This window comes from Anoplopoma fimbria, chromosome 9 (assembly GCF_027596085.1).
Source record: "Anoplopoma fimbria isolate UVic2021 breed Golden Eagle Sablefish chromosome 9, Afim_UVic_2022, whole genome shotgun sequence".
NCBI classification, from domain to species: Eukaryota; Metazoa; Chordata; class Actinopteri; order Perciformes; family Anoplopomatidae; genus Anoplopoma; species Anoplopoma fimbria.
The window spans coordinates 3,585,219-3,594,285 of record NC_072457.1 but is presented as its reverse complement, the minus strand read 5'-3'; positions in this window follow the sequence as shown (position 1 = coordinate 3,594,285).

Below are 9,067 nucleotides of genomic sequence, written 5' to 3'. Positions count from 1 at the left end.
GATTCACAATCTGATGACGCTGGAGAACTAACATATGGCAGCAATCTGAACCTTCCACCGTTGAATGGAACTGCTCTAAGTGGAGCTCAGGTGTCAAGACTGAAAGTCGATGCCAGAAATCCACAGATCAACGCTCCAGACTTCCATTGGTCCGGAACACAACCAGAGGGTCCAAACAGAACAGCTGGTATACATCTGCCAGACCTACAAAAACCTCAGATTGGACTTGAAAGCAACAGAACTTTTAGAGGTCCAGAAATGGGTTTGGACTTAGAAGGTTCAGATTTTAGTACCCCTGATGCAGGGATACACCTTAATGGGGGAAATATCAGGGGTCCATCCTTTGACGCAGACTTTCCCAAAGTGGGAATTGAAGGAACAAACAAAATGCCAAAATTCAAAATGCCAGACCTGGCCCTCTCTGGACCTTCTTTAAGTGGTCCAAAAGGTGAGGTCAAGACACCAAATTTCGGAACCCCAGATGGTCCCTCAGGTAAACTCGGTCTCAAGTATTCCAAGAGAATGAAAAACCCAGATCTTAATCTGGACAATCCTTCTGGTTATGTAGAGTCACCTAAATACAGGCTGTCTGGTAGAGCCACTGATTTAGACCTAGAGATGCCAGGTGTTGATGTATCACAACTTGATATACATGGGCCAAACATTGACATGCCTTCAGGAAAAGTCAAAATGCCACTTCCGAATTTAGATGTGGATAACCCATCTGGTAAATTGACTATGCCCAAATTTGGGTTCTCAGGCAAGAGTGATTCTGATGTTAAAACACCTGACCTAAGTCTCAAAACACCAAAGATTAAGGGTGGGATTCATGCACCTAATGTAAATCTACCAAAAGCTGACCTTAAAGGACCAAATCTAGCCTTTGACACTCCATCGGTTGACACTAAAGTTCCATCTGGAAAATACAAAGCTCCTAAGTTTAAAATGCCCAAATTTGATTTACCAAACATTCAAGTTCCTGGTTTAAATGGAGATTTTGGACTGTCAGGACCAAAGCTTGAAGGGCTTGATGGTGAGCTAAGGACTCCTGACTTTGATCTCTCAGCCCCCAAATTCAAAGGAGCTATTGGCACCCCAGATTTGAATTTGCCGAAGATGGACCTTAACAAACCCAAACTAAATCTTAGTGGCCCAGATGTCGACTTAGATATGCCCTCAGGTAAATTTGAGGTACCATCGATGAAGAAACCAAATATTGGCTTAAATGCTCCTGACATGCATATTGATGCTCCTTCAAGCAAATTTCAAATGCCAAAATTGAAAATGCCCACATTTAATCTTCCAAACCTAAAAGGACCTGAGATTGATGGCAATTTGGATGGTCCAGACTTCAATGTTGATGCACCCAATGTCAATCTTAAAGGTCTTGAGGCAGATGTGGGAATGCCAGATGTAGATATTTCAGGTCCATCGGGTAAATTCAAGAAGCCACATTTTAACCTACCTGATTTTGGGCTTTCTGGTCCAAAGTTAGATGCCCCTAACCTGGACCTCAAATCGCCTGATCTCAATTTCTCTGGCCCTAAACTCAGTGGTGGAATAAATGCACCGGACATAAACATGCCCAAGGTTGACCTGAAGAGCCCAAAACTGGACCTTAACACCCCAAAGCTCAACATGGACATGCCATCAGGTAAACTGAAAATGCCTGAGCTTCATTCTCCAGACTGGGATGTTAAAGCTCCCTCAGGCAAACTAAAAAAGCCTAAATTCAATCTTTTTGGTACATTACCAAAAGGACCTAATATGGACATAAACACAGATCTGAATTCACCAGATCTGAGTCTGAAGGCTCCAAAGATAAAGGGTGGAATTGATGCCCCTGACTTGGACTTACCAAACATGAACCTTAAAGCTCCCAAGTTCGATGTTAACACTCCAGATGTTAACATTGGTTCACCCAAATCAAAATTTAAAATGCCCAAATTTAAAAAACCCAAATTTAACTTCCCAAGCATGAAAGGACCTGAAATTGATGGAAACTTGGATGGCCCAGATATTGATGTAAATGTACCTAATGTCAACCTCAAAGGTCCTAACGCTGATGTGGGGATGCCAGATTTTGATATTTCTGGTCCATCGGGTAAATTCAAGAAGCCAAAGTTTAACCTGCCTGATTTTGGGCTTTCTGGTCCAAAGTTGGATGGCCCAAACCTGGACCTCAAAACACCTGATCTAGACATATCTGGTCCCAACCTCAGTGGTGGTTTTAATGCACCGGACATAAACATGCCTAAAGTCGATCTTAAAAGCCCCAAATTGGACTTTAATACCCCAAAGCTCAACTTAGACATGCCATCGGGTAAAATGAAAATGCCAGAGCTTCATTCTCCAGACTGGGATGTTAAAGCTCCATCAGGCAAACTGAAAATGCCTAAATTCAACCTTTCAGGTACATTACCAAAAGGACCAAATATGGACATAAACACAGATCTAAAAGCTCCAAAAATAAAGGGCGGAATTGATGCCCCTGACTTGGACTTACCAAATATGGACCTTAAAGCTCCCAAGTTAGATATTAACGCTCCAGATGTTAACATTGGTTCACCCAAATCAAAATTTGATATGCCCAAATTGAAAATGCCCAAATTGAACTTCCCAGGCCTAAAAGGACCTGAAATTGACGGAAACTTGGATGGCCCAGATATTGATGTAAATGTACCTAATGTCAACCTCAAAGGTCCTAACGCTGATGTGGGGATGCCAGATTTTGATATTTCTGGTCCATCGGGTAAACTCAAGAAGCCAAACTTTAACCTGCCTGATTTTGGGCTCTCTGGTCCAAAGTTGGATGGCCCAAACCTGGACCTCAAAACACCTGATCTAGACTTATCTGGTCCCAACCTCAGTGGTGGTTTTAATGCACCGGACATAAACATGCCTAAAGTCGATCTTAAAAGCCCCAAATTGGACTTTAATACCCCAAAGCTCAACTTAGACATGCCATCGGGTAAAATGAAAATGCCAGAGCTTCATGCTCCAGACTGGGATGTTAAAGCTCCCTCTGGCAAACTGAAAATGCCTAAATTCAACCTGCCTGATTTTGGGCTTTCTGGTCCAAAGTTGGATGGCCCAAACCTGGACCTTAAAACACCTGATCTAGACATATCTGGTCCCAACCTCAGTGGTGGTTTTAATGCACCGGACATAAACATGCCTAAAGTCGATCTTAAAAGCCCCAAATTGGACTTTAATACCCCAAAGCTCAACTTAGACATGCCATCGGGTAAAATGAAAATGCCAGAGCTTCATGCTCCAGACTGGGATGTTAAAGCTCCCTCTGGCAAACTGAAAATGCCTAAATTCAACCTTTCAGGTACATTACCAAAAGGACCAAATATGGACATAAACACAGATCTAAAAGCTCCAAAGATAAAGGGCGGAATTGATGCCCCTGACTTGGACTTACCAAATATGGACCTTAAAGCTCCCAAGTTAGATATTAACGCTCCAGATGTTAACATTGGTTCACCCAAATCAAAATTTGATATGCCCAAATTGAAAATGCCCAAATTGAACTTCCCAGGCCTAAAAGGACCTGAAATTGACGGAAACTTGGATGGCCCAGATGTCGATGTAAATGTACCTAATGTCAACCTCAAAGGTCCTAACACTGATTTCAAAATGCCAGATTTTGATATTTCTGGTCCATCAGGTAAATTCAAAAAGCCAAACTTGAATCTGCCTGATTTTGGGCTTTCTGGTCCAAAGTTAGATGGCCCTAATCTGGGCCTAAAAACACCTGATCTAGACATATCTGGTCCCAACCTCAGTGGTGGTTTAAATGCACCGGATATAAACATGCCTAAAGTCGATCTTAAAAGCCCCAAATTGGACTTTAACATTGGTTCACCCAAATCAAAATTTAAAATGCCCAAATTTAAAAAACCCAAATTTAACTTCCCAAACATGAAAGGACCTGAAATTGATGGAAACTTGGATGGCCCAGATGTTGATGTAAATGTACCTAATGTCAACCTCAAAGGTCCTAACGCTGATGTGGGGATGCCAGATTTTGATATTTCCGGTCCATCGGGTAAATTCAAGAAGCCAAACTTTAACCTGCCTGATTTTGGGCTTTCTGGTCCAAAGTTAGATGGCCCAAACCTGGACCTCAAAACACCTGATCTAGACATATCTGGTCCCAACCTCAGTGGTGGTTTTAATGCACCGGACATAAACATGCCTAAAGTCGATCTTAAAAGCCCCAAATTGGACTTTAATACCCCAAAGCTCAACTTAGACATGCCATCAGGTAAAATGAAAATGCCAGAGCTTCATGCTCCAGACTGGGATGTTAAAGCTCCATCAGGCAAACTGAAAATGCCTAAATTCAACCTTTCAGGTACATTACCAAAAGGACCTAATATGGACATAAACACAGATCTAAAAGCTCCAAAGATAAAGGGTGGAATTGATGCCCCTGACTTGGACTTACCAAACATGAACCTTAAAGCTCCCAAGTTCGATGTTAACACTCCAGATGTTAACATTGGTTCACCCAAATCAAAATTTAAAATGCCCAAATTTAAAAAACCCAAATTTAACTTCCCAAGCATGAAAGGACCTGAAATTGACGGAAACTTGGATGGCCCAGATGTTGATGTAAATGTACCTAATGTCAACCTCAAAGGTCCTAACGCTGATGTGGGGATGCCAGATTTTGATATTTCTGGTCCATCGGGTAAATTCAAGAAGCCAAAGTTTAACCTGCCTGATTTTGGGCTCTCTGGTCCAAAGTTGGATGGCCCAAACCTGGACCTCAAAACACCTGATCTAGACTTATCTGGTCCCAACCTCAGTGGTGGTTTTAATGCACCGGACATAAACATGCCTAAAGTTGATCTTAAAAGCCCCAAACTGGACTTTAATACCCCAAAGCTCAACTTAGACATGCCATCGGGTAAGATGAAAATGCCAAAGCTTCATGCTCCAGACTGGGATATTAAAGCTCCTTCAGGCAAATTGAAAATGCCTAAATTCAATCTTTCAGGTCCAAAGGGACCAAATATGGACATAAACACAGATCTTAAAGCTCCGAAGATAAAGGGCGGAATTGATGTCCCTGACTTGGACTTGCCTGAAATGGGCCTTAAAGCTCCCAAAATGCCTCAATTGAACATGCCTAAAGTTAATCTACCAAACCTAAAAGGACCTGAGATTGATGGAAACTTTGATGGTCCAGACTTTGACATCAATGCACCGAACGTCAACCTTAAAGGGCCCAAAAGTGACTTTGAAATGCCAGATGTTAACTTTGGCAGCCCATCTGGAAAATTCAAAAAGCCACATTTGAAATTGCCTGATGTGGGGTTTTCTGGTCGAAAGTTAGATGGCCCAAACTTTGACTTCAAGTCACCAGATCTTAATGCCAAATTACCAAAAGGACCAAATTTGAACATAAAGTCAGACCTTAAAACTCCAGATTTTAATCTCAAAGCTCCAAAATTGAAAGGTGGAATTGATGCCCCCAATTTTGGATTACCAAAAATGGGCCTTCAAGCTCCTGCGTTAGATATGGACACTCCAGATTTCAACAGTGGTTTCCCTGATGTAAATTTCAAAAAGCCCAAGATCAAAATGCCAAAAGGCCCCAATGTTGGCATAAATGCGGACCTACAGAGGCCTGACTTAAATATCCCAAATGTCGATATCAATGGTCCAAAAGGAACATTTAAAATGCCAAGTGTAAATTCACCAGACCTCAGTCTCTCTGGACCTAAGGCAAAACTACCAGACATGAATCTTTCAGGACCAAAGCTGAAGGGCCCTGATCTAAATATGCCAGACTTTCATTTGCCGAATACCAATTTCAAAGCTCCCAAACTAGACCTCAATGCAAAACGTCCTGATCTAGGGATAAATGGTAACTTAGGACGACCTGACATGAACTTTACTGCCCCTAATGTCAAAGGTGGAATAAGAGGTCCAGACTTTGACATGTATGCTCCCTCAGGAAACATCCGAGGTCCTCAAACTGATTTTGATATGTCAGGCAAAAGATTCAAACTCCCTTCTTTCAAGATGCCTCAGTTGGCAGGTCCAGATATCAACAGGGTAGGGTCTGATATTGACTTTGGTGCATCTCTGAGACCAACAAATCTGGATATTTCTCCTCCAAATGCAAAACTTAATATGAAACCACAACAGTTGATAGGGGATTTCACAGGTCCTACTGTAAGATCTCCAAGCATGCCCAAAGTGGCAATGCGGAATCCACAGATGCATCTCAGATCTCCAGATCTTAACATCAATGATCTTTCACCTAATTTCAGGGAACCTTCTTATAGGAATCGCAGATCAGATATCCCAATGAGAATGCCCGACCTTGACGTAGATGGAGATTACAGACTCCATCACAATAACAGACAGCAAACTACGCACAAAGTAAGGACGAGCTACCCTCAGATGGATGCTGGTTTCGGCCACCACATTGATTTCCGCCGTCCAGATCTCAACATTGATGATTTCACAGGAAAGGATTATGTGCTTAGAGCAAGAGGTTCAAATCTTGACTACCAGGCAGCCCATAGCTATGGACAGAGGATCTCCCCGTCAGGTGGTAACATTAACATGAGGGACCCCAGACTAACCAATAGAATGCCTCCTGGTGGCATTGATTTGCATTCAATGCACCACAGATCAATGCAGCAGAGACCTAACGCAAGTTTGCCACGTTTATCTCAAGATCAAGGAATAAGAGTCCCCGACAGTTCAGGCGAATACTACGTCACTGCTTTCCCCAACCAACAACAAAGTCAAAGAATGCCAAACCACAAATATAACACGCTTGGGCATCCTGACTTTCGTGCACAACACCTGGACCTTGAGGTTCCACAAGGAAATAACCTAAGAGGGGGTACTTACTTTTTTTCCAACCTCATGTAGGTTTAAAACCACTGATGTTTCAAGAGCGGAACCAGATGTTTTTTTGTGTGCTTTTTATATTTTGTTTGTATATTGTGACTTAAGCTGTTCTTTATGTTTATTTGATGATTTATATTTTAAAATGTGTCACTTACTTTCTACCTTATATAAGTTTTTGTTTGTTTGTATATAAAGACAACCTTGTTGCTTCATAATGATAAAGCCTACTTCCTTACGATGCAGTGTTCTTGCACTTGTTTTATATGTAAATGTATTCTTTTTCTACATTTTGTCATTTGTACTTTGTTGTACTTTACAAGAAGGTATTATTTTTATCTATCTACATTTAAGTTAAGTTTTGGCACCCAAAATCTCCAAATTTTCTCTTAGTTTACTGCTGATGTTACAAGATCAAGAAATGTAAGTTGTTTTGTTACATGTTGTCAATTGAATGTTAAAATATCAAAAGTTGTGCATATGTTTATATTATACTGTATGTCTATACTTTGTATTAATTGGAGATTTACAGTATATAGTTGAGTGTATATGATTTGTATAAGCATTTTTGCTTTAACAGAGTTTTACTTCATCATTTTTAAGCAATAATATAATAATAAGGAAATGATTTAAGATGACGATATATTCTGTAAAAACTGACTAGTCTTTTTAAAGGCAACCATTAAGCTGTTAAAATGGGTTGTAATGGGCTTGCCATATATCATTTTATATTTTGTATGAAATAATAAACACAAAAAAAGATGTACATTATTTGTTTCCTAATTCATATTTTCAAAATATACAGAATGGACTATTTCAGGATCATGTATATTATATCATTGGTTTATAATGATTGATGCATTATATATCCCTCTGCTTGTAAATTGTCCGTCTGTGATGTGTCTGTTTTTTCTTGTGGATTAATAAAGTTGTATTGTGTTGTATTGGGCTGCACGGTGGTTTTTTGTCTGTTTCTATATATGCCCCAAATCAAATTGCCCTTGTGGATTAGGTAAAAGACCCTTAACTGGATAAGCGGTTGATGGATTGTATTGTATTGTATTGTATCATAGTGTTCATTACTATAATGTTGGAGATGGAATGGCTATTTTGAATTACTTTACATATATACTGCTACGTAAATTAACCTAGAATAATACATCATCAATTCTAAGTTGATTTATATTTTGAATTATAATAAAAATCTGCAAAGTAACTATAGCTGTCAGACAAATGTAAATTCAATTCAATTCAATTCAGTTTATTTTGTATAGCCCAGAATCACAAATTACAAATTTGCCTCAGAGGGCTTTACAATCTGTGCACATGCGACATCCTCTGTCCTTCCCTCACATCGGCACAGGAAAAACTCCCCTAAAAACCCCTTTAACAGGGAGAAAAAAGGAAGAAACCTCTGGGAGAACGACAGAGGAGGGATCCTTCTCCCAGGATGGACAGAATGCAATAGATGTCATGTGTACAGAATGAGCAGCATAACAGAGTTACAACACATTCAATGTACATGACATAAACGATTCATATAATAAGACTACTTATAATAACAGCAGCAATTATTACAGTAGAATTATAGTTATGAAAATAGGGATAGTAATGTGACTAATAATAATAATCGAAGTAGCAGTGGGTGTCAGTCGGCTCACAGCAGGAGGCATGACTACGGTCCAGGTACCACAACGATTCATGGAAACCTGCAGAACGAGAAAGCAAAAGGGCTTCAGGGTGGAAGTAAAGCTAAAATGCTTAATGGTACAGGTAATAGTAATGTGACTAGTAATAATAATGGTGGTAGCAGTCGGTGTCAGCAGGGCCGTAGCAGGATGCACGACCACGGTCCAGGTACAGCCACGATTTATAGAAGCCTGCGAAGCGAGAAAGCACAAAGACTCCAGGGTACAAGCAAGTCAATAAGCGTAATAGTACAGGCAATAATAATAGTAATGTGACTAATAATGATAGTGGTAGTAGTAGTGGGTGTCAGCAGGGCCTCAGTAGGTGGCACGATGACAGTCCAAATATAACCCCGATTCCTGGGAACCTGCGAGGCGAGAAAGCACAAGAACTCCGGGGAAGAAGCAAAATCAGTAATGTGCATAAAAAGGAGATTAATACATAAAGAAGGAGGGAGAGAAGAGGAGAGAGGAGCTCAGCGTATCCTAGGTAG